The sequence below is a fragment of the Ambystoma mexicanum genome, chromosome 7p, assembly GCF_040938575.1.
Source record: "Ambystoma mexicanum isolate Mex_15411 chromosome 7p, UKY_AmexF1_1, whole genome shotgun sequence".
Taxonomy (NCBI): domain Eukaryota; kingdom Metazoa; phylum Chordata; class Amphibia; order Caudata; family Ambystomatidae; genus Ambystoma; species Ambystoma mexicanum.
Genome location: NC_090939.1, coordinates 110,819,392 through 110,840,392, shown reverse-complemented (window position 1 = coordinate 110,840,392; position 21,001 = coordinate 110,819,392). Strand labels below are relative to the sequence as shown.

Here is a 21,001-nt window from a genome sequence, read left to right as displayed (position 1 = left end):
CTTGAATCTCTGGAGTAAACTTGGTTGCAACCGTCCAGGCCACCCTGCGCATGTTGGTGCCCAAAAGCCACGTACTGGAGGTGTCAATGTGGTGGGCGGACGCATTGAGCAGGTCCTGAGCAATGAGCCTGGCTTCTATCCTGCCCGTTTCTCAGGGTGAAGGAAATCCTGAAAGGTGTCAATTTCCTTTCAGAGCTTTTCATTAGCAGTGGCCACAAGCACGTCCTCATTGGCTGCAGCCACAAGCACGTCCGCAGTGGCTGCAGCCACAAGCACGTCCCCATTGGCTGCAGCCACAAGCACGTCCTCATTGGCTGCAGCCACAAGCACGTCCGCAGTGGCTGCAGCCACAAGCACGTCCTCATTGGCTGCAGCCACAAGCATGTCCGCAGTGGCTGCAGCCACAAGCACGTTCTCATTGGCTGCAGCCACAAGCACGTCCTCAATGGTTGCAGTCACAAGCACGTCAGCATTGGCCGTCCTGAAGTGCAAAGAGGTGTTGGTGTGCACATTGCATCTGTGAGCCTCCAGATGTTTGGCGTCCTAACTCAATAAGGACTGTGATGAGGAGGTGCTGCCTGAATTAGAAGGCTTAGTGTAAAGCGATGCAGAGGCTATCACTGCCAAGTGCTGTTGTGGGTAAATGGTGAGGCACAATTTCTCAAAAACCAGGGGCTTGTAGCATGTCTCAAGTCTCCTGTTGGTGACTTGCACAGAGTGGGGTTTCTGCCAGATCTTGCAAGCTTCCACCAAAACATGTTTCTGGATATGTACTCTAATCTACTGGAAATTCTTAAGGCCAGAACCTCTGAGAGAACGCATGACTCTTGTTTGGGCTCCTCAGGAGTGGGAACCCTCAGGAACTCTGCCAGGCCCAGCATCCTGGTGTGGAAGGCCTTAGCTGAATGGGGAATGGCGTCCTCAGTTTCACTTGCCAAATCTTTGTCCTGGGTGCAGAAGGATCCATCGTCAGAGTTGATGGCTGCTGAGGCAGAGGGACCTCTGGGAGGGGCAGTGGTTGTGTTGGTGCTAATGCCGGCAGAGGGTCAGATGGAGCAGACATGGGTAAGGGGCAGGCTGGGTGTCGCTTCAGTCGTGGTCGGCGTTGGCATGGCCGGCGTGGGCGGGACGGCAGGCAACAGGGTGACTGGAGATGCTGGCGACTGCGGCATCATCACACTAATTATCCCCTTAAAACACTTAGTCATGCCTATGGACCTCATCAAGGTTTGAAACCTGTCAAAGAGCCAGTCCATAGGGTCGTTCGAGACTGGGTGGCTATCGTTGGAGTCCATGTGGCCTTTGGAGGCACAGGAGGAAGGAATCCATGACGGCAATCGCAGTAATTCCGCAAAAATCCCGATGGAGTTCTATGGACCCCCAAAAATTGCGAATGACACTGCTTCCACCACTCGTAATCCTGTGGTAAGCCCATGGAGCAGAGTGGCAGTAGTGGTAATGAATTTTGCGCGGTAATTCGACAGACCTACCGCCAAACTTGTAATGATGCCCCATGTATTCTGCTTCACAGGAGTGAGATTGACAGGATCCAAAGTGGCGAGAAAGCACTGCTTGGCACTTGATTGCACAGGTAAAGTGCTGGCCTTTTCAAAATTGTCATTCCCGAGTTTCTCACTAATTCTTATAAGCTTATTCTTATAAGTCATTTTTGTAAGGGATCTGCAGTCATGTGCAGTAGAGTCACTGTCATCTCAAGAAGGTTGTGCACAGCCAAAATTAAGCAGGTTTTTCTCTGGTCACGGTTTATTTTTCAGTAACTGTGTATCTGGCGCCATCTGTTGAAAGCAGTTAGGTAGTGCACCCAGAATAACAGAAAGCAGAAGCATGATGTATACTCAATAGCGAAAAACTCCACATCTTATTTGCTAAAACGTCTGTTTCTGGATTTCAAATACGTTTTTCCTACCAACTTGTGAATCTCATGTCTCGCTCTTCTTAAGCTTGAAGGCAGGTTGAAGGGTACCTAGCAACTTGTGAATCTCATGTCTCGCTCTTGTTAAGCTTGAAGGCAGGTTGAAGGGTACCTAGCAACTTGTGAATCTCAAGTCTCGCTCTTGTTAAGCTTGAAGGCAGGTTGAAGAGTACCTAGCAACTTGTGAATCTCATGTCTCGCTCTTGTTAAGCTTGAAGGCAGGTTGAAGGGTACCTAGCAACTTGTGAATCTCATGTCTCGCTCGTGTTAAGCTTGATGGCAGGTTGAAGGGTACCTAGCAACTTGTGTATCTCATGTCTCGCTCTTGTTAAGCTTGAAGGCAGGCTGCAATGTACCTATGGCTCTTGTTAAGCTTGAAGGCAGGCTGCAGAGTATCTAGCAACTTGAGAATCTCATGTCTGGCTCTTGTTAAGCTTGAAGGCAGGTTGCAGAGTGCCTAGCAACTTGTGAGTCTCATTTCTGGCTCTTGTTAAGCTTAAAGGCAGGCTGCAGAGTACCTAGCAGAGTACCTAGCAACTTCCGAATCCCATGTCTTGCTCTTGTTAAGCTTGAAGGCAAGTTGCAGAGTACCTAGCAACTTGTGAATATATGTTGCTACGACTTTAGGGAAGCGCTCATCCCCTCATGCTTTTTGTCTGTGCCTCTCTGGTTCACTTCAGCCAACTTGTTTGCTGCCGCCCTTCCAGTCTGTCCAGCTCTTGCTATGTCGGGAGTGCCCAAATGAATCTCGAAGTTGCCAATGGGCGCTTGGAGGCGAGTGTTGTCATCTGCTAGGGTACAGGTTTTGAGTGATCCGCAATGTTACCCATCCTTCCGTACACAGGCAAAGAATTTTCAGGCTCGCGCTCTGGTGGTAGCCAGGTGTCATTTTGACGTCCCCAGATCGGAAACCAGGAACTGTCCTACATTTCTGAAACAGCCTCAAGAAAGAGGATGTGGCGGGGGTAAGGGAAACCACCCCTCTATCGTGAACAGGGTATTATGGGAATTGTAGTTTATAGGAAAAGGGTCTGTTTCTTTGAAATTGAAATTATTGCCATTGCCAGAAAATAAAGAGATGATGTCGCACGATAGGACGCCCCTTTGCCCTGCTATTGAATCCCTGCCATCTGTAGGTCCTCTCTTGTTGTTCAGTGTGGGCCTGCTGGGCCATCTATACATCGGTTTCATTACAGTATGTCCATTGAATAACACTCTGTTGCAGCTACATTGTGCATTGGGAGAGATACAAGGTGAGAGTAAATGCCTTATATCCAGGCATCCTTCCCTGCCATCTTTCAGTGCAGGTAAATCTGTGGCACCTTCTGGAAAGCTCCTCGAGGCTGATAAGAGAATCCACAAGGTGTTCTACTACTGTCCATTTCTCCTCTTAAGCAGGTGCACCTTTGTTGTGCATCTGAGACTTAACATCTGCTGTTTCAATTAAATACCAGTGAATCTCCTCTTAAACTGGGAAACAGCTTGTTAGAGCATGCATTGGCAAAGCCAACCATTTTGTTCCATTCGATAAGCAGTCACGTTCCCATTCATATATTTGTAATATCAGCACTTTTACTTTAAGTGACTACGGAGGGCTCTAAATGTCATAACTCTCTGCTATGAAATCACTGCAGTGAAATATGAAAGCCATATTTCACGGCAGTGACGTCACACATCAACTCCCCTTGTGCCGCAACAAAGGCTTATCATGTCCCGTAGCTCACCGCTCCTGCCAACTCTTTAATGCAGCCCACAGCCCACCTGCATTAACAATGGAGGCCACTTGGGAACACAGGAAATGATGGCCTCTTAGAGGAAAGGACCCTACCTTTCTTTCTTCCAAAAGGCTGAGAGCTTAATTCTGATTACGTGGTAAATGCCGCGTAGAAATACGGCATTCCCCCATCCAAATCCTCCCATCCGAATTCTGAGGGTGATGGGAGCAGTGGAGGGGAGATGTTGTGAAAGCATCCAAGAAAATAAATGTTAAACTTGGGAAGATAAAGTGCTGCATGGTTACCATTCACAGAGCACCTCTGGCCCAAAGACGTTTCTGCAGTACAGTTAATGCAATGCAAAATTGATGTTATCCTCTATTAACAAAGAATGACTAGGTTTCCAGTGGGCAAAAGAGTTAATGGGAAAGTCACATTATTCCAATGAGCCTTTACTGTTTGGATCTCATTATGGGCCATAGATCAAGGGGGGGCGGCTTCCTAGGGAAGGCCACCTAAATGGTAGAGCTGACCTGTCACTGGCTTTCTCAAGGCTGTTAATATAGAAAAGACTGAAAAACCGAGGGAGAGTTCCATAAAAAGTACATTTTCAACTGTTGGCATAACTCAGATCATTATTGTAACTCCAAATTTCCCAGAATGAATTCAGAAGTACCTTCAGCCCCAGATCCGCCATTGCAAGACTGAATTATTATTATTTTTATTTTTTTTGTTAGCATTTAGCTTCCAATTGAAACTTTTTTGCTACAAACGTAATCCTATTTATGCAATAAAGATAAAAACAATAAAAGAGGAAAAGAGAAAAAGGGGAAAAAAGAAAAGAAAAGCAGCAAAAGACAAGAAATGAAGAATAGAGGAGCTTCCCTCTCCATACTTCAACTTTGATATATAGTTCCAGAGTAAAACGAACTTTCAGTTGTCCTCAGGGACCGTCCAATCATGGCTGAAAAATATCCTTAATGAAAGCAAGCAGCGCCAACGTCAGTGATACTCTTTTCCCCTGTTTCAGAATGTTCCCCCACTCACTGATCGTTATCCTACGTGAATCAGCTATGAATGTTTCCAACAATCTCTTTCTAGCGGACATTAAAGATGGACATAACAGAATTAAATGGTACAGAGATTCAAAGTGCTGATTACAAAATCTACAATTACAGTCTTGGTCCTTCTGTGTCTTCCTAAATTCTATTACTTCCTTTGGAGGAATCAGATTGAGGGAGGTGCCTCGACTGCGATGATCCCAAAACTGATTCCACAAATCTTGAGTTGGTTGATCCGGTCCTGGGTAGTAATCCAGCCCAGATCATACAGCTTTTTTTTCACATAAATTGGATTATCTATTAAAGTTCCTTCTGATAAAGCTATACTTTCAAGTATCGCAGTACAATTGTTTTTCCATTCTACTAGAGTTCCTTCACAACCTTCTTCCATAGCAGTTTGGAGGATTACAAAGCCACCTTCAATCGGCGAAATCGGACACTTGCGGTAGAAAGCTAAAGCCTTCCAGACCGTTACCGCATACAGTGATGTTAAACCTAACTCCTTCCTAATCAAGTCAATGGGCAGCGATTTAGGCAGGCACAGAACTTTCTTCCAAAATAGACCCTCTAGTTTTGACCATGTGGACCATGTTTGGAGAAAGTGAAACTTCAGCACCATAAGTTAATATGGGCATAACCTTTAATTTATAAAACTCAATTGCAGGAACCAGAGATAATTTACAATGACACAGTTTGATCAAGTTCGCCTGAGATGCCAAGTTCCTCGTTTTGCTCCTCAAAGTGAGATATCTGTATTAGTAATTTATGCTGTCCTTTAGACACAGACCTAAATATACCATAGATGTTGTCTCCGGTATTCTTTGCGTTTATTTTAAGAGCATTAGCCTCCACATAAGCCATCAGAGGGTCACATTGGCGATGTAGACCTATTTGTGTCTGGTCAAACAGTAGAAGATCGTCCGCGTATAGAAGCCTGCTCAATGCCATCCCGACTAAACAGGGGAGGAAGCACCTTATATCCGTAAAAGCTTTTTCAATGTTTGATAAATATAGATTAAAGATGGCTGAAGCCAATCTACAGCCTTGTTTGAGGCCCTCAGCTGTAGGAGTTTCGTCTGTGAGTGAACCTCTAAAAGAGGTCACTGTGTGCAGTGCTTCCAATGCTTCTCTTAAGTCTTGTGGGCATCCCCAGGCCTTCAACTTGAACCATAGATTTGATCTGTCTTCAGTGTCGAAGGCCTGTGCCAGGTCTGTTGAAGCTATACAAAATGATGTAGTCTTTTTATATATAACCCTGCACTTAAGAAGGTTCATGAGGAAAAGGTTTAGGCAGTCCCTCTCACAAAACCTGCATGCCAGCTGTCAAAGTGCTTGGTGCAGTGCTCCATTTGTTCAAATCCCTTATCAGCAATGCAATGAAAGGTTTTCGCACGACGTCCAGAAGGGCGATAGGTCTATAGTTGGCAGGGTTAGACCTATCGCTCTTCTTAAAGATGGGCACAATGATCGATCGGGTCCAAGATGGCGGGATGGAGTTAGTAGTCTTGATTGTTTCAAAGAGATCCATTATAAATGAAGCCCACTGCTCTGGATCCTTTTTGAGCAGAATGTTCGTAAGGCCATCGGGCCCTGCAGCTCTTGAGTTACTTGATTTTGCAATCAGTTCAATGATATCACTCTTCCAAAACTGAAACTCTTCCCAAACTGAAAGAACCAGTCGATGTGTTCTTTCTCCATTGGCCTTTCTACTAATTTGCAGTTATTCACAAATAGTGAGCCATAGTAGTTCTCCCAAGCTCTTGCTGACAGAGAATTAGATATCGTTGATTGTTGTGGGGCTGTCAGATCATTAAATATTTTCCACATCTCTGGCATGTTCTTAGTGACAACCAGTTTCAACATTGACTCAGTATTTTGTTGAAGAAGTAGACATTTATGGTGCTTAAGCCAATTTTTGTAGCGTTGTTTGCCTTCTTTTGCTACTTCCGCAGTGTGCCCTTCCGGGTATTTTTTACAGTCCCTCAGAAGTTTTAGTTTTCTTTTCCTGGATGCCACTTCCAGGTCAAAAGCGTGTCAGGCTTTAAATACTTTCTTCATGCCCGCAGTGCATTTTTCACTAAGGGCCATTGAACCAAATGGTAATGGATAATTGATGGAATTGTCGAATCCGCTTCTTGATTATTAAAGTCTCTAAATACATTAGATATAGCCGTGACCTCGACCCTGCTTATTCTTAAGCGGTTTCCTCCAGGTGTAATTCCAATGGCTCCACCATTAGGCTCTTTTACCCAGGCCTCTGGTGCCACGGTCCAGGACCTTCCACTGAGCTTCAAGGTGTTATGGTCACTGAATTGAGTCCCAAAAACCTCTACATTTTCCAATTTTTAATGGAGATGGTCCGAAACGTTTACCTCGTTTCCATGTTGTCGAAGGGGGAATGTCACCCCTAATGTGACCATTGATGAGGGAGATATTTCTCCTCATTAATTCCTCCCTCCACCAAAGGCCTCTATGTGTACTTGGCGTCACTTCCTGGGGCAGATCTTTTATCAGCTCTGCGTCTTTGTTGAAACAGTCAATATTTAAATCTCCATAAATCATGACTTCAAGTTTACTCCAAGTTGTTCTTGCTTCGTCTATCTGATTCATGACAGAAGAAATTAACTTTTTTGTCATCACCGCTGAAGGATTCCAATAAAGGTTGCATATTAACAGGGTCCATCCTCTTGGATCCTTACAACTTTGGGCCTTTATCATTATGAACTGGGGCAAGAGGGACAGGTTTATAGATGTGACGACCCTGAAGCCGCCAGTTCTCTTAATAGCCGTTAACAGCCCACCTATCATTCTCCCAGAGGCTTTACATGCAGAATTGATGTGCACTTGGAAGACTTCCAGGATCAAGGCCTCCCTGAGCCACGTTTCCTGCAAACAAATTATCTCGTACTGATTGAGGCACAGGTCATCCTTTCCAAAAAGGTGCGAAAAGCCCCAGGTGTTCCAAAAGTAGTTCCCCCACATCCCCTATAATTCCGGTACTTTAAACATTATGAACTTGAAGCCAGAGCATTTGTAACCAACTCCAGTCCCCTTCTTCTAATTGGTTGGTTACTTACCCATGTGAGGACACATGTTTCCTTTTACTGCCTTCGTTCTTGATCACAATTCGAAGATTGGGTGATATTTTCGACGCCATATGGGCTGCATGATTAAATTTATCGGGCGAGACTATTTGATACCTATTTCTAGGCCTATTACTTCCAAGTGTCGTCAGCCGTCCTTGCCTGTTCTTGTCAGGTGTGGAATTTTGAGAAGACATCTTTTCTTCCAACTGTAGTTCTTTTAACACAAACCCCAACAGCAGTGGTTTATGCCCTTAATTTACTAGGAGCCGCTTTACCTCTTTTGATGAAAAATACATCACCACCCTATTTAGCCGCTCCTCCTGCGTGAACTTAATTAAATGAAGATCCTTTCAGCGAATTGCTCTAAGAGGTGGGATACTGTTAATAAGGCGCATAACATTTGCATGATTCAAAATGAGTTTGTCATTAAACGTTAAGACCCTCTACAATGACATTCTAAACATTTCGCTGATTCATGTTTCCAATGACTTTGACAATGTCAGCAACTGTTTCTTCTTCACCTCTAATATGGATGGTCTAACCTCTGCCCTACGTGACCCTGTTAGCTCCTTCCTACGTTGCTCAAGAGTCTTATATTGAACCTTAGAGGCGTGCTGTCTTTTCTCCTGCATTGTGTCGGAATAAACTTCTCTGTGTGTTATCTTCTGTTTAACCCCCAATTTCCCAGATTTCAAGTCTTCCGTTGATTTAGGGCAAACCAAGTGATTTACTACTAGGCTTTCACCATCTGAATCTTCATCAGGGCTGCTGGGCACTTCATCCCCATCCGAGATCTCCCCCATCGAGAGTTCTTCCTCTGAGGAACTGTCTATTCCCTGGGGAACCTCTCCTTCTCTGCTGCCATGCATGTTTATTGGCTCAGGTAACCCTGTAGCTCTGTCTACCGAGTAAGTTTAGAGGTTTATTAATTCCTCCAGAACCTCCTCGTCATGATCAATTTCAATTCTCCTTTCGGAGCACACTGGATTTTTTGTCTGTGGATGGCGAAAGTCAATTTTATCCACACCCACATCTGTACCTCTTTCAATCAGTGCCATATTGGCGTGTTTAAATACCACTGACTTTATTGGTGGTGCATTATGGGTTTTTCCCTGAGTGCCCTGGGCTTGGGCCCCCTTTCCCTTTGCTATGTCTACGTCATTTTAGAGCCTCGTATACTACTTTGTGTTTTTTCTTTGTCCCTACGTAATGACAATTTCTTTTTCAAGGCCTCTCTTTTAGTTTGCGGAGAGCCCTTTTGTTCCTGTACTATATGGGCCCCCTTTTAATTTGGAGAAAATCTTGTATTTCTTTTGCGGGGTCTGGATACATGAGTCTTCAGAAACCTCAACAAGGCCTTCACCTTGTTTATCCATTACGTAGACATTTTTAACCTTTTGCACTTTACTCTTCTCCAAAACTTGGCGTTGAAGGCCACTATCCATAATAACGTCTTCCTTCAATGTATCCTGGTCAGATAGTCCACTTGGACTTTCTACCTCATATCCATCCATCTTTAGTGTCGGAGGAGATTCCTGTACTTCGATTGGAGTTCGGTTTCTTTTGGAAATATGACTACTGGTACCATCGCGTCCTGATTAGGTTGCATCTGTGCATGTAGTCTAGCTGACCTTCTTTTCTCTTTTTCGACAATTATCAGATCTATTATACTCCTCAAAATATTGGTGATTTGCTCTGTGTTCTTGTCTAGATTACCCTGTAATGCGGTAATGAATCCCTCTACAAACAACATCTACGTATGAAACATTGCTATTACTGACGTTTGATTTTTGAGTTGGTCATTTTGATTTTCAATTAACTTCATGAAGGGGGCCATTGTAATAGCAAAGGCTGCAAACATTCCTACATCAATTGTCGATTTGGGGGTTGTCTGGTCTTCCACCTGGGAAGATGCCAGGTCTATTAACAGGTCCTCATCTGTCAAAGCTTGCTCTGTGGATATGTTTGAATCTTCACAATTGGAGTGTAGTCGGAGTTGGAGGGTTACTTTTTTCTGTCCATCTCAGATCCAAGGCCTTATTTACTCCTAGGTATTTACTTGCAGGCCGCGCAGCCTGTAGATGTCTTTTTCGCTGATCGTGTGTATTCCTGGCCTTTAAATACGATTCGTCTGAGGTAGTGTTTAGTGGCTGCCATGGGGAGATACCATCCTCCAATGGTTCCTGCCCGCTACCCCTGCCCAAATCCACAGGGAATTGCGTATCCGTTACGCTGGATTGGTTTAAGCTTCAACCACCCACTTTCACCTGCTCTTCTCCATCTAGGTCAGTTGGATTAATGCACCAGTTCATTTTACTAGGCCCAGAGATGATATTTAAACTTGGGCCTCACACATCTGGGGCCTCCTTCGGCATAACGTTACTATTTTCAGCAACAGTAACTCCCACATTGATGTTCTTCCTAATGTACAAGAAATGCTGCATACCCTGCAAGGGCGAGGGAGTAACACCTGTGGGCTTCCATAATACCGTGGCCTTTTTTTGCAGCTGCTTACTTGATGCCCCTTTATTGGATTGGTTTCCAAATGTATATATCACTGGTGCTACTTCAATTCTGTCTTTGCGCCCGGCTATAACAGAAGTATCAATAATCTTCTCAGTATGATCTTTATCCGTGACTTCGTAATTTGGTGGCAGTGTCTGAGTCTGTAAGCATGTCTTCCTGGGTCCCAACTCTGGTGCCTGTATTGCGCCTTTTACATTGCCCCCAATTAGCCCATCATGATTAGATAATGATGATAAGGTCTCACTTGGCTCCTCTCCAAGTTCCATTATATTGCATGAGGAGCTGGTTTTTGCCCCAATCTTTACTGTCGGAAAAAGCGGAATGGAGGTGGGGGGCAGTAAGGCCATAGCAATTGGATCTGACTGAACAGCCTGGGAACATACAGTTTCCAAAAGTGGAACGTCTTTCCATGAGTCGGCCATTGTCAGAATTTGCCCAGCGAGTAGTTTAGTAGCATTGATCAACGGGACAACGCCCCACAGTCTCCACGGTTTTTACACTCACTTGGTACGACTTTCGGTGTTAGGTGGGATCCTGTCCCTTCTGAGCAAAGTTTGTTGCAGTGAAATGTTAACAATGCCACATGTCTAACCAGAGTCAGTCCAACGGTTCCAACACAACTAGCAGTTGAAAATACAACAAATGTTCCCAATAGCAGAAGTTCCCCGCTCACCTGAAATGGTATCTATTTCAAGATTGGTATAGATACCATTACCAATTGCGTGCAAACTATAATTTCTTGATTTGGGGCTAGCGGGAAATTGCCCCAAAAGATCACCCATAGATGGAAGAACTGCTGGCATGTATGTTGGCGAGAGCAGCACAAATCGTGCCGCTCTGAACTTGACAGAGATTATTGGAAAGCCTAGTTAATGTCTGGTCAGATTAATAGATAACCAAGCCCTCTGCATCAATGATTATCTCAAAGCGTGCTCTCTAGTTTGGCACAAAAAGGGGCATTCAGAAAGAACCATAGCTCTGCATCAAATGGCAGCACAGAGGCTATTTTCAGCTGATAAATATTCTATAACTAGAGAGGGACACTGAAAGCACTGTTCACTTTCTGCTAAACACAAGTACAAGCCCAACGTGGCATTTAACAAATGTCTGGAGAGTTAACCAGGACCCAAGCGTATTGAAACAAATGGCCATGTATCAAAACTGCCAACTCGCCAATTAATGGGGCGAGCGGGATATTGACGCTTTAGAGTCATTTTTGTCTTTTCCTCATTCATTGATAGAGGTATGGTATTGTTGAGAATTTGTGTATCTCTGGTGGATGTCACTCCTTGCCTCATTATTGGATTTTTAAAAACGCCAACTCGAGCTGCTTGCAGAATAGTTACAGTACCAGGTTCTTTTAATTCTCGCAGGGCATCATGGTCTTATGAAGACCATTGAGGGCCAAATATGAGATTGTTAGTACAGAGTCATCAAGCGTACCAGTATTTTATGTTGCTCTGTGTCTATATGTTGTATACAAAAGAACGACTTTGCCTGGTAAAGGATGCCCCCTCAAGGTTGCTCTTTCCCTCCTCCCTGTGGTCACTATTGGGGGAGTTGTCCCATGCCCCACTTCCAGCTGCGTGCCCCCCTCCCCCGCAAGCCACGCCCTTTTTCCATGCCTTCCACTGCTCCTACTGATTACTTGACCAGCCCCCACTCCGCTCCCAATTGCGGTCTCTAGCTCTAGTGCGTCTACTTTTACGCTTCACGCGTTAGCCCGGCGCGCTGGAAACTACACTCACTTTCACGTGCTACACATATGTAGGGCATATTGTCACTTACAAGCCTTGTTTAGCTCCTGCTCTCCGGCCCAAGTGTTCATCATTGTTCTTGCACTATTCTGAATCGCTCTTGAATTATTTAATTTCATATAACTTTATTTTGATCCAACAGATCATAAAAGTCCGATACAAAATTCAACGCTGAAGCAAAGACAATTGATGTTATTAAAGTAAATGATAATATAGATAAAAAGAGTGACAGAAAACAATGCACCAGTAAAATTCATAAAACAGTAAAAGCACACTCAACTTAAGCACACTCAACTTAAGCACACTCAACTTAAGCACACTCAACTTAAGCACACTCAACTTAAGCACACTCAACTTAAGCACACTCAACTTGCACAGCCTCCTTCCCAGAAGTAATATGCTCAAATCTCATCCTTCAGGCCCGGGAGACCTAATTGCTACCTCATTCCCCCCTCCAAGCACACGTCGAAGGCCTCCGGCACAGTTCTTATATGCAGCTCTCTGAAATGCAATGTCAGGTACTTCTTTCTAAAGTGCAAATAATGCAGACACAAAAGGATCAAGTGCTGTGTGCTTTCAGCTACATTTGGACAGAAGGGACGATCTGCCCTGATGTTCGTGGTCGAGTTATGCCTTAGACCAGCCAGAGGCATTCATTTCAGCTGAATAGTGTCTTGTGTTTGGTATCACCATTTCAGTGACCCTAACCCCAAGACTATGCCGTCCGATGTGTGGTGTGAATTCATGTAATTCCCGACAAGTGATGCAGGTTTCACATTCCATAGGGTAGTGGAGCAATGTTCACCTATGCATTTTCCTCCAGTATCTCTCATTAGTTTCCCAACGTTGTATAAGAGGGCGAATGCATTGCATAGACCAAATGACAGGAGCAACCATTTAGATCATACCATAATGTCCTGATATTTATCCGGCTATTTCATTTCTTTTCCAGCATTTGTAAAGTGAATCAAGCCAGTGTACGTTGATTGGAGGAATTCTCTAAAGTTCTCTCAAGAAATGCTACTTCATCAAGGGTATTATCATTGCTATCCGGGTATTTATTGAGCGCAGACCTACCTTTAGGAAGCAACCGAGTGCTTTACAATCATAGGGGGAAGAGCAAAGTTAGGGAGCAGAGAAGGAAAGGAGTGGGGATCTAACAACAGAGAAGGGGGCCTAAATGTCAGCAGTGGGCCTACAAGTGACAAGGCGAGGAAACGGTGGGGATCAGATCACCCAGTCTCGGGTATGATGGGGAGTGGAAGGTGGAAGACCTAGGTGCTGGGGAGGAGCCATTCCTTGAAGAGGAGGCGTCTTGAGCTCCTTCCTGAATTATAAAAGCGACGGGGGGGGAGTCGGATGTTGATGGGGAGGAGGTTTCAGAGTCTTGGGGCGTAGACAGAGAAGGCCTGTCTTCTGGTTCTTTTTTTCCTGCCCCGCCAGATTTCAAGCCTGCACATGTCCTTTAGTAGTCGTTTGCCACTCTTCATATTTTGGACCCGTCTATATGTAAACTGGGGTTTTGGTATAGCATTTCCTATGGCATTTAGCAGCTGTCAGCCTAAAGTGTCAGTTTGTTCACTCTGTTACTGTTTGAGTCTTACATTGTCACCCCCGCCAGCTGGTCATCTTGAGTGGGTTCACTTTGCTTCCCCTTGAAATGGGTTTCTCTCATGATGAATATGATGCAAGTTCTTTTAATGGCATGCCTTACCTGTCATTAGGACTCTTTTCTTGCATTTAACTTGTCGCCCCTTTTGGCGCAGTCCCTTCATGTCTTACAGACCTGTCTGAATGGTACAATGTACTCTTACTATTTTATATGTTTATCCAGAGTCTTGCTGAATACTATCGGGGCCTCCTGTTGTGCAATAGTCAAATAAAGTGCCTCATCACGACTTTGGCGGTAACCCTTAAATCCGGCGGTAGTGCTATTACCGCCGGATTTAAGGGTCCGCCAAAGCAGGACTTCGGCGGATTTCTCCCCAGCTCTGGGCCGGGGGGAAATCCGCCAAAAATTTGCTCTATTACCGCCGGCGGGAAATCCGCCGGCGGTATTAGCGCGAAATTTCCCCATTGAGCCCAATGGGGAATGGGGCATTCCCGAATGGGCTCAATGGGGAATGGGGATTGACATTACCGCCGAACTCGTGCGGCGGTAGGGCTAATATCGCCCGTGCTAATAGCGTTACCGTTACCGCCCAAGTCGTGATGAGGCCCATAACGCCAGTACATGTTGCATCGGACCAAAAACAATCTCTTTCATTATTTTAATTCCTGTTCCAGTGTCTTCCAACTAGCTGAGTGTTATCTCAGCAAACAGTCTATGGGGGAATGCGCCAGTTTTGATAGCAATCCTCCTTTTGATTGGCCTCCTACATCAATGGAATGATCATGGCCTTTGGGGGTTTCTGGTGGGGTGTGCATTGCTAGTATAGCTGGATTTATGCTTCTCAGGATCAACTATTTCTTGGCAAATGCATTGCATAGACCAAATGGCAGGAGCAACAATTTAGATCATACTATAATGTCCTGATATTAATGCCACGTGTCTAACCAGAGTAAGTCCAACGGTTCCAATGCAACTAGCAGTTGAGAATACAACAAATGTTCCCAATAGCAGAAGTTTCCCCGCTCACCTGAAATGGTATCTCTTTCAAGACTGAAATAGATACCATTACCGATTGCATACAAACTATAATTTCTTGATTTTGGGCTAGCGGGAAATTGCCCAAAAACATCACCCATAAATGTATTTTGATCAGACAGATCATAAAAGTCTGATACAAAATTCAACACTGAAGCAAAGACAACTGGTGTTAATAAAGTAAATGACTTGGGCAGCTCCTAATTTCTTTTGTGACTGATTCTCGAATAATGGTCACTGAGACCTCGAGGTCTTTGTTGTAATTTGCCATTCTGATATTCTGACCTCATGTTGACGGGATTAAACACAATTGAAGAGTTTTCCAATAGGCTAGGCTACTGTCAGTGCAAGGTTTTGAATCATGATCCAGACCTGATAGAAAGATGTTTTCAAAGTTGTGTGTATCATTGATGATTGACAGGAGGAACTAGGCTGAAGGCCTATTTTTTCTTCTGGTTGTCATTTATAACCACAGCTCCCCATAAAATGAAGTCTAATCTTTTCAATTACCAATTATATTTCTCCCCAAAATTATGTCTGAATTGTCTTCGGGTAGGGCTAGTAATATTTCTCTTGGACATCACATTTATGAATGGTAAATTAAATTTAACCTGAATTTAACCCTACAGAGGTACTCAGTGGTACTCCCCCTCAAATGCCAAAAATCCAATGTGGATCTTTAAGAGCGTATTGATATTTATTAAGGACATTTGATTTCAATGAAAAACCCTTAATGATGCATTCTCGAGCACAGCAATCCCGCAAGTCTGTGTCTCATAGTACAATTAAGAGACCACGTAAGTGGCAGCAGTGCGCTGTACAAGACCAAATACCATAACATAACATGCGTGCCAATCAACCAGGTGATGATAGGCATAGGCCAGAACCCGTACTTGGGACAAAAGACAACTGACATAGGAGCAGAGAGGAGCGTCTTACCTCTTGAGAACAGAGAGAATTATATCTCAAAGGCACACATGGCCCTCATTATAAGTTTTGCGGTGCATGAAAAGTGCAGGTAAAAGTGGCGGTAATTCCTGCAAAACACCAGAGTGGTTCAACAGCAGCATGGTTGCTCTGGCAATTATTGCCTAGAAGCTCTCATTCCTGATTGGCCTACAGGAATTCTAAGTTCCACTGTGGCTGCCAATGAGATTCAGTGTAGGTAATGGGGCAACAATGATAAATATGATTTGTCACCAGCACATTTATATACTTCACTTAATCAGACCTAAGGGATTTCATGTCATGACGCAGATAAGCGCGTTGTGGCAAACATGGTTTGCTCTTTAAACATGATGGCCCTCATTACAAGTCAGGCGGTGGACCATGGTGCTATTAGCACCATGGTCCATGCCGGATTCCGCCATGGTGGATGGCGGAATTACCGCCCCATTCCAAGGTGTGTGGGGCGGTAATTCCCCATTCACCATTTGCCCTTCCCCATTCCCATTTTTGCCCCATAGGGCAAAATGGGGATGGGGAAGGCGCTAATTACGGCACCGTAAATTACGGTGCCGTAATTAGCACCAAGGTCGCTTAGCGCCTTGGACTTTAACGCCTGCAAAATGCAGGCGTTAAAGTGTGAATCAGGCGTTAAGGGTTTAACGGCGCCGACGCTCTTTACGGCGCCGTTAACCACTTAACGCCTAACTTGTAATGAGGGCCGATGTGATTTCAAATATGTCGAAAAGAAAGACATTCCCCAGCATCAGTTTGGAACAGGTGCAGGCTTATGCACAATGCATGACTGGGGCATTCGTATCATAACCTTGTCATGCTTTGGTTTTAAGTTGGGACAGCAGAGGTATGAACCACTGCTGTCCCACTTACATTTCTATCCTTTAAACGGTGCTAGAAATATTTTTTTATATCCCACCTTGATACTTTGAGGCAAGAAACAAGCTGGTTTGCAATAACAGTTTTGTTTTTGATAGAATAAAATGGCATCAAAATGATGTGACAGGTGATCCCCTACTTGATTTACAATGGGACTCCACTCACACCTCACTTTAGACCAAGCCTAATGTTTGACTTTACTCTAAAAGTATGCACACAAAATAACATTTGATCTGAAATCAGAGAACTTAGATCAGGCAATCAACATTAGAAAATGTATGTTTACTTCCCCCTGAAATCAAAAGTTGAAGCAGTTTTCTGGATAAAGTTTAAAGCAAAACTATTTACTGCAGTTAGAATCCACAGAGAACATGATTGTGTAGGTTGTGGCCTAATTTCAGCCCACAGTGTTGGGCTAAATCTATGGCAAACTATTGGTTTTCAGTGCAGGCACAGATATTGCTGGACTTTCAATTCTTTGATGTCAGACTTGTTGCAAATGGCTGTAAAGATTTGGGTTTCTAAAGTCTTTTGGTTGCATTTGGGAGAATGGGGCAATGGGGTATACCTCACTCAATATTTTCAAGGAACCAGGGTTACCCTAACAAAACCCCCGTTCAATGTGTTCATTAATAAATAGATTTCAATAGCTTTATTCACTGTGGCAGAGAACAATCTATGCGCTTCTCATTCCACTTTTCTATTCAGTCCTATTATGAAGTTGCTGCCAAGGCTTCTTTTTTATTCTAAATCAAAAGGATATATGTGCTGCACTATATTATCGCTTTGAGTGACATATGCATTGCACTATATTATCCCTTTCAGTGATATGTGCACTGCACTGTATTATCCTTTTCAGTGATATACGCACTGCACTGTATTATCCCTTTCAGTGATATACGCGGTGTCCGGACATTTCATCAACAACAATTGGTCGACAGGACATTTGGTCGACGTAATTTCGTCGAAAACCAAATGGTCGATTTTTTTTTTTCATTTATATATTTATTTTTAAGGTTGTAGTTTAGGGAAAAAAGGGTTTTTTAGAAAAATTCGACCATTTGGTTTTTGACGAAATTGGTTCGACCATTTGTCCAGTCGACCAATTTTTTCGATGAAATGTCTGGTAACCGTGCACTGCACGTTATTATCCCTTTCAGTGATGTAGCTTTTTATACAGGTTTCTCCATCATACTTTTAATTGCTATATGGGATTTAATTAATTCTTGGGAACTTTGTCTGAATCATCTGGGGTCATATTGCTCACTTTTCGCCTGCCTTTCAAAGGACCATTGCAGGTTGGGACAACCGTCTTCAGTCCGCTCCACCCGATAATTCAGTCTGTCCACCTACTCCCAAAACCTCTTATGACGGAATCTGACTTTGCCACCAGAACAGGCCTCCGTGTTGAGTCTAATGTGGGAAAAGAACTGTTTTATGATATCCCCGTCAGTCTATCCAGTTGGGATTCAAAGTTCCTCCTCTCCTGTCTGACAGGCTCTCTTGCTTTTCTGTTTCCCGCAACACTTTTCCTCACGCATGTATTGGAGCTTGCGTATCTAGCAACGTCTACCCATACGGGGAAGGTGAGTACAGCTGGTTGCCGTTGGCAAGTGTCACATCCACCTCTGCCTTTTATTGGCTATTTTACATTTAAGAAAAAGCTGGATATAGGAGTGTCTGACTAAAATTCTGGTTTCATTTTCCTTCCCTAGCATCACACATCACCAAATTACAGCTTTTAGGCAGAATAAAGGAACAATTTTATACATATAGGTAACTCACAGCATTTAAAATTACACGTTCTTGTGTCTAGCACACAAGTTGTTGTTTTCATATTTTAATTTTAAAACTTCACTTAATGGCAATTATTTTGATATGGATGGGTGTGACATGAGGTTGCAATAATGTAGGTTCGTTTGTTGCTGCAAAAGAGCATTGTCAGGCTGTGATATGTCATGTTATGCATTTTAAACAGATTTAAAGTCATTTTTAACATGCACTGTCCTTCCAATAAGCTGAGATTCAGCTGCAATTCCCCTGAAACCAGTCCCTTTGTCCTGGCTCTCATGTAACCTATGTGTTAGGTCACCCTTCCGCCTGGCTACAGACAACCAAGAATTTTCCCATTTAATGTGTTTGTTTTGGGTTGTCTCGCATCTGAACACATGATAATCACTTGTCACTAATGGTGATGGTTACTTTGTTCTTTGTTTTATTGCATTCTGCCAATTAATTTGGCCATCATAATGATGTGTGGACAGGGCTAAGACTGTGCTCTAACCTCCTGCACACCAAGTATCTCTGAATGAAAACCCTGTTTTGCATTTTTGTTGGCTCTCGGTACAAACAGTCTTGTATCAACAATATGGATGCATGATTTACTAAATGCACCAAGCAGCAAAATAAACTTATAAGCTGTATATAATACCTATTTCTGTCTGAACTACTTCATGTACATTTTCACATTTACAGTGTTTTTGTATTTCCCTGGACACAATAGAAATTACTTGGGCCTACTAGAATCAGAAAGTAGTCCCGCTCCTATAATGTTACACGACAGAACAAACCCCTCTTTGTTAACCAAGTATTACTAGCCCAGTGTTCTGTCGCTTGTGGGCCATCCCTCCAGTTACCAGCACCACTATAGGAAAGGGACATCTGTTTCTTTATGGCTTGCTTTGAAAAACCATGTACACTTATGGAATGCTTTTAACCTTCAGAGTCTGTTACTCTTAGTGACCTGGGGTGAAACTGAACACAGTAGATTCTGTCTGGCCAAGTCTTCAAAACATAGCTGGTAAATACTAGAAGGTTAGACAATTAAGCAAGGAGGTCATAATCAGTGTCTGACCTCAGATCAACCTGATTATGAGGGCATCTGTTTGTGGTTATAGAATGGACTGATTATTTCATTCGGACCTATGTGTCATGCACATACGTCTGCAATCATCTATCTTCTAGCAGATCTGTTTACTTTGAACTAACCCCTCTTTGTCAGCGTTTTCAGAATCCATGGGCCCTCGCTCCGAGAAGAAAAGGTCATTTATTGAACATTGCTTTTTAGATGAAATGCTTACCTAGTTTCTGACTGTGCATATCACAAAACCTGCCCTTGCTTAAAGTTCTAATATGCAGTGTCAGCATAGGTAGACCTACAAACTACATATGTATATTTGTATATACAGAATAAATAATAATGGCAATATTTACTTTGCCTGCACGTATGGAAGGGAACTATCAGAATAATTATCCTACAACAGGCCTTACTATTCATCAGATGTGGTCACTTTACATAGAGACAAATGACTGGTAACTTGTTTTCTGCCTATTTACCATCCTTCACCTGCTCTTACAGTGTAAAGCATCATTCTGACAATAGGCCTCATTACGGGGTTGCCGGTCCGAATACAACGGTCTGACCTGGTGGAATGAAAGGCAACCGCGAGCACAGCAAGCCTGTAGCACCGGCACGGTAATGAACCATGCCGGTGCTACTGGCATCCCCATGCCCCCTAAAGGGCTGAAATGTGAATTGGGATGTACCAGTACCGGCACCGTGAAAGGGCAATTACCGGGTTTGGCGGGGCCGGAATATCCCAGTAATTGCCCATTAGCGGGTGCTGGATTTTCTTGCCAGTTTGGAGGTAGCCTTGCCGGTTTTACCGGCAAGGCTACCTCCAACCTTGTGATAAGGCCCAATGTGTCATTGAATGGAGGGCATGACGTTTAACCAGATAATATCTTAGAGATCTTCACCTTCTCTCCTCTGTTATCTACCTCCAGGCCAGAGGCTTTGCTAGGGGGGTGCTGAGGGGGCTATAGCCCCGGATCTTTTGGTTGTAGCCCCGGATAGAAGCTCAGGGTTTTCAACCAAAAAGGCTAGCTAGCCCACAGTCCCGACAGCTCCAAAATGAGCGTAGCCCCAGATCTTTTCCAGACCTAGCAACACCCCCTGCCTCCAACCATCTTCTGGTGCTCCCTTTCTCGACCTCTCTGCTTAAACATGTTCTGCCTCTCTCCAGTCCCCTCTCTCCTGTTCTCTCTCTCTCTCTTTCCTCCAGCCCTCATCGCCAACCATCCACACCTAACCTCGAATCCCCTCAGTTTGTTTTGGGGTTTGAACCCTCCCTCTGGGCCTTGCTCCCCGTACATGCCCTTGCATGAAGCTGTTGAATTTGTGGAGCCGTGAGGCTGTTACAATACACAGACCAAGGCTTTGTGAGGCTCCTCCGCCATTTTGCATGTTATACATTCCTCACACATGGCCGGCAGCCCTCGTGCTGAATCTCTGCAGTTAGGCGTGGCGCTTGTCTACCTCAGCCCTCTACCACCTGGAAACACAGCAGCTTTTGCGTTACTGTGGATCTGTCTTGTATCAAACATTTACCCGTGTGACGACAGTACCAAACTATCAGGCATATTTTCTTCTTCTGG

At 44.0% G+C, this 21,001-nt stretch overlaps 1 protein-coding gene across 4 annotated transcripts in view; it reads left to right on the top strand.

The window, feature by feature from the left end:
- Positions 1–21,001, top strand: part of ZBTB20 (zinc finger and BTB domain containing 20) — a 3,989,371-nt gene that overhangs the window by 3,946,680 nt on the left and 21,690 nt on the right. The window lies entirely within an intron of this gene.